Genomic DNA, 6172 nt, shown 5'->3' with positions numbered 1-6172 from the left:
TCTGATTTTCCTGTCGCCTCACGCCTCACTGTCGTCATGTGCCTTCGTGACGTACTTATGCCTCCCAGCTTAGGAGGGGACGGGGGACGTGCACTGCGGAGCATTGTGGAGGATACATATATATATATATATAAAAAAAAAAAAATAGGTATGTATTTACATCAGGTCAGCTACTCCATAAAAACCATCCCAACAAAAGCTCTAGCTTTAATTAAATGCAAACCAGACTTCTCCCTCTTTCAGAGAACAAAACAAACTGCCTTGACTCTCTTGGTGTTTACCAGGAGGTAGGCACATGCAGGCAGGCAGCGACTGTACTTCCAAGGGAATCCAGTCCTCGCTTGGACTCTTTGAGCAGAGACAAGGAGGCAGAGCTCCATCCAGCTGCCCACCTAGCCACGCTTGCAGCATCCCGGGCATCCATAATACCTGCAGGGCAGGGGCAGAAATGACATGGGGCATGCAGGAAAACCCAGCTCTTCTTGGGCAGCAGTCAAGGGCTGTTGGGATACCCCCAACACCGACACCAGACAATTGCTAGATGCATTGAATAGCTGAATGCCAGTCATACTGACTGCCTCCAAGAACCGGGTGTAGGGTTCTCCAGTACTCGCTTCACTTGATTACTGGTGAAGTTAAGACACCTCCCCCACTGGCTTAAGTAGGATCAGTTTCAGGTCACCACTAAATTCCTGAATGTCAAGGGAAAAAAAATACACAAATCTTCTCAAAATATAAAATGAAACAAGTATGCCGAAGTCCCACAGAATTTCTCACTAGCAGGTAAAAGAGGGTTAATTTTTCCTTACTAGAAAGGTTAGACTGAGCTACAGAGGAAAGTCACTTTTTGAGGGTTATTTGGCTGTGAATCTCTATCCACAAGCCTACACTGCTTTTTAAGAAAATGAAGCAACTTTCACAAAGTGCTCTGCAACCCAGTTACAAAACCACAGCTTTAAGACAGAACTGATTGTAATGCTTAGCAAGGCAATGAATTTCAAAGTTCATCTATGAGACAACCGTCCACAGAATAAAATCCTTAAAATACCAGATTACAGGTCTTTTGCAGCAAACACACTTGGATTCAGTGACTAGGAAAATCCCCTCCCCTCCTATTCCCAGTGTTTTAATACAAGGTACTATATCAAACAAAATAGCCTTTTATGTGCATATACTGACTTAAAAACAATAAATAAATACATAAATAGATACATAAATTAACCTACACCAATGGGACACAGCATCAAAGTTTTGGAAGTTCACTCCAAGCTTAAGACACTTGCAAAACACAATTCTCTTCCAAAAGAAAGCAGCAAAGCAATAGCTCTGCCAATTAAATGAGCTCTGCCGTGCATCAGGTCGTAATGATGCTAATAATGCAGGTGAAAAAGTTAGCTCCTAAGAGAACATTTATGCATGCAACATGTAATTATTAAAAATGGTCTCTCTACACCTGTACTAAGAACAAGTTACTGCCTGCGTGAAGGCTAGGAAAAAAAAAGAGGTCCTTTCACAGCCATGTTACTCAGCAATTACAATCCCTTGTTAGTCTCATGCAGATGCAATAAACAGAAGCAATCTCTTAGCATAAGGGTTGTCAAAGGCTAAAGTTGACAGCAACATCCCCCCATGTTATTGATTTCAGCTAATTCACAACTGCAGCAAGCAGTATGGGCAATGTTCAACAATCAAGAATGATTTCCAGGAAGATAGAGGAAATACACCAAAATGATGCATGACTGCTCTAATAGTTCTCCTACTTGTTTTAATATTCATCCTTCTCCTAGTTATGGCGGTAATCCTGATATGAACTTTTAAGACCTCATTGGCTTCCATCCCTTGTGTAGAACAAGCCCTGAGAGCTGCTCAGAAAGCCTTGTGTCATTTCTCCCCAGGACAAGTACCATGACACAACTGCAGAGATGAAATGATCGCGTTTCACACACTTTTACCCCAGACCTGCACAAACCCTACATAGGGACAGCTTGTTACTTCAGCCAGATGACAGCAAATGTCATCATCATCCAGTTGCTGTACTTCTCTGTCAAAAGAGAATTTTTGGGCCAGCCAGTGATGCTGACCTGATTCGAAAACAACTAGGTCATAGAGAAACTCAGAAATCACGTACATTTGTCCTCAAATGTCATTAGAGAAGTCCTCCTTTTTTAGACACTTCTGCTCCTTATAACTTCATTTTCAGTTTTGGTATTGCACTATTAGAGAGGGCACACAAAAAAATTATTGTTTATTAGAATATCACCTCAAGGAAAAATAATGACACGTGAGAACCACCTGATCGGTACAACCCAGCTCTTCAACAGCTACGAGTGCTTGAGCTGGCAGTTGCTTCCCTGCCTCTTTGCTTTTCACCAATGATTTACAGCAACCAGGGCAGAATTTTGCTGTACCTACAAGACAATTATCTCCAGCAGATAATGACAGTCATATTGCTTCCAGTTAAAAAGTGGACGCTCCGGAGACACACACACACAGAGTGCTATTTTGTAATTACTTGCAATTACCTGGCTGTAGGAGGTGGCTTGCTGGAAGACCTCAGCAAGCAGAAGGTAACAGCCAGCGCAGCCTCCTTGCACCCATCGTGGTCTCATTATCTCACAGGAGCTCTAAACATCAGCAGCGAGAGGAATACCCTGCACTTTGTTCAATAAGGAATGCTGAGATGGTCCCATCAAGTATGTCTTCTGGGTGATATATTTGTTATAGTAATTCAAATCTCAAAATCGAGTCTGACTTGCTGAGCGTAAAGGAATGCAAACCCTCTGCTTCTCTCTTTGTAAAGTTGCCCTTTGACTGCGTATTTTCTCCCACTAAGGAGTGCACTGTAGACTTAGGTCCCCAAGTAACTGAACAAATCCTCTGCCAGTTACAGCTAAAACTCATTAAAAAAAAAAAAAAAGCTGCTACCACAGTTTCTGGGCAACTGAAATGGTCAGGCCCATCCATGGAAACATTCTACCCACTTGTTTTATTATCTTGTAAACTATAAACTATATAAACTTTATATGAACTATATAAACTATTAAACAGACCATTAGCCTGCCCAACAGATGCCGCCTGTTTGTACACACTGAAGTGCTCTTATCCCTCCAGCAAGGAAAGATGCAAGTTCTGTCTCTAACAATAAATGGCTGGTACTTTTTGAAGAACTACATTGATAACGTTACCTTACAAAAGATGTGCAGGGAACCTTGCCATCTCTAACTTCAAGCACAAAGTTTAAGAGTACCTAGGTGATAGACATTTGCAGCGAAAACTAGCCCTGGGCTTCCACAGGTGTAGCACTGAGCACTTGCAAACCCAGCTCAACTACCCTTTTCCGCTATTCCTAAGCAAGGCAGCATGGTGAGAGCATCATTTGCCAAAGGTGACTCCTGGCTGAGGAACTGCAAAATTCCAATTTGCAGGACTGAAACCCCAAGGTCACTAGAAAACGTTCCTCCTCACGAGAGCCAAAATGGAGAACCATTTGGGCTTAAATTCCCATACATCTGGAAACGAAACAGCTCAGCTAATAAAACACTTCATTGCTTACGCAGTGAAAAAGCAAAGCTGCACACTGGTAACGACAGTGCATCGAGAGAAAGCTGATAGCTCCTCTATCACATTTGTCAGGCAAGTATTCAGATGCCTGCTTTCGTGACACTTCAAAACAAAGCTTCATTTTTCTAAGATGAGAAGCTAACCAAATTCAATACTTGTATGTTACTTGCTCTCCTTGCTAAGCTGGGTGTAGCCTTACCAAACACCCAAGCAATAGTTGGTGTTATGCAACCTACCCCTACCCCCAAAACCAAGCTGAAGACAGTATTCAGGGTGTTACCCAGCTGCAGCTTGAGAAATGAAAGTTACCTAGGGAAGTTCCTTCAATAAGTCTATGCAGCAGAGCTGTGCCTCTTTCCATACGAAGTTTATGCACAGCCCAGCGTGTTCAGGGACATGGTAAGTAATCAAGAACAAGAATTACTTTCACAACCCAGCGTTACATGCATCTACCATTAATTCTTACTCGGCATGTGCTGGACACGCCTAGCATGGAAGGGAAGCTGGACAAAACTATCAGCTTCACAACATGTCATGGGTGAAGGAACAGAGACTAGGGACAAAAGTTACATTCCTATAGTCAAGTGCATTTGAGAACTAGGCAAAGACTGAAAAATATAAGGGCTTAATACATTTATTAGTAACTGCTGGCATGTAACGTAGAATATGCTACAATCTTCATATACAAAGAATTCATGGCAATTACTGGCCAAGCATTGCAAAGCACAGGTTAAATGGAAGGAAGCTGAAGCAGCATGCATATTGCCTTCCCATGCTTATTAAACTGTTCTGAGCATGTAAATCCATCTCATACTTGTCCGACCAACCTGTTTCCAGTCCTATCTAAGTGCTACAAGAACCAAGCTTAAGGATTTAGAAAAGGACTAGAGACTGGCAGCTGTTTGCAAGTGATAGGAGGCAACTCCAAGTGACAATTCCCTCCCTGCTCAGGGCTTAATTCCACTCAACTATAAGCAAAGTCCACAAGCAAACCACCCAATTTTCATCTATTACTGCAAAGGAAATGGCAGACGTGTATAGAACAAGTCATACTTCCGACGCTCCTTTTTTCTCCTGAAGGGGCCATGAAGGCAAATGAATAATCTAATGTGACCCATTTGGTTATGGCATTCCCTGTGCCTTCACTTGCTCATAGAATCACTGTACTAATAACAAAGCACCACTTAATTTTCAAGCCAGCTGGCCAGTAACCTTCCCTTCCAGGTCTAGGTTTCATTACCTTAGTTTTTTTTTTCCTATTTGTACCTTACCTTTCACAGCACCAGCAGACGCTACTACAACAGCATGTTGCATACCCCAAGAGGTACAACCAGGCCGTTAGACCACATGCTGACAGTCCCTACAGCTTTGACCGCGTAACGTCTGTTCTTGGCTGGAAACCTTTCACATCCGATTCCAGCTCAGAAGGACTATCAGGAGATTATTACAACCTATGTCAACTTGACTAGAAGCAAACCTTAAGTAGGGTAAAAACCCTTCTTAATCTGTGTCTGATACTAGGCAGATTGCGCTCAGTTCCACATCCTTCAACTGTAACACAGAAACGCAGTTACCTTTACAGCTCTACTGTGGACTAATCATGAATCAGTACTGTGAAGAGCAAACCTTTAGCATGCACATAGATTGAGCGCAGAAGGTTTCATTCAGATATAAGGAATTGTAAATGTTACTCTGCAGTAAGCCAGCCTGTAAAACTGGCTCCTAGTACTTTTACTGCAGAGACAGAATGGCAGTTTAAATGCAGGTCTGCCGTCTGGGAAGATGAAAAGGTATAGACTCAAGCTCAGTTGCAGCAGCTTGCCCACAACGTATCTTTCCGCAGCATTTTCTACTGCTATTTCAACACACAAGTGATCAACAAGTTCCACATGTAATTAAAATCCAGGTTGTGCTTACTGATTATCTCAGTTATTTCCATGTCATATGCTGTTGGGAATTTTCTAAGACTATGACAGCTGCTAAAGATAAACAGTACATAAAATTCCTGCATATTTTCTGAATCAGAGTAGTCTAAGATGCAGAAAATTGTTCCCTGACTTTCGTGTGGACCATTATCCTTACTGAGTCACCCAAGTCTGAGAAATTCCCTGGCCATTAAAGTTCAGAGCATTATTACATGCTTTGATGTAGAGCTAAGTAGCAGACTTGTTCTGTGCAGAGTGCCCAGAAGGCCTTTCAAAACTCAGAGGCAGGTCACCCATTATCACTGTCCACTAATTTAAGTCACATAACAACAGGGCACATGAAATATGAGCCACAGCTCCATCCAGCCTGCAGCTTGTAGAATCCTCACTCCTTGCAGACAACCTCCCTCCTCTTAAGTAACACATCCAACTAGGCCCTCACTCACTATTGCCCAGGGAAGATCAGTTTCATTAATTCTGGTCCTTTATCCCTTTCTCCTCTTCCTGCAGCCAGGCTACTATTAAGTGTTCCTTGAAGTTCAGTGTGGTTTCTGTACTATAAAAAAATGATTACATCTTTGTTCTGTAAGGCATTTAGCAAGAAGAGAACTGGTTTTGGAAAACAAGTCCCCTTTATGATCTAGTAGTACCTAACTAATGCCATTCCTTCAATGACACAATACCAA

This window comes from Aptenodytes forsteri, unplaced genomic scaffold (assembly GCF_000699145.1).
Source record: "Aptenodytes forsteri isolate BGI_AS27 unplaced genomic scaffold, ASM69914v1 Scaffold342, whole genome shotgun sequence".
In the NCBI taxonomy this organism is placed as follows: domain Eukaryota; kingdom Metazoa; phylum Chordata; class Aves; order Sphenisciformes; family Spheniscidae; genus Aptenodytes; species Aptenodytes forsteri.
The sequence above is the reverse complement of the archived record's forward strand: the minus strand, read 5'-3'. Positions refer to the sequence as shown.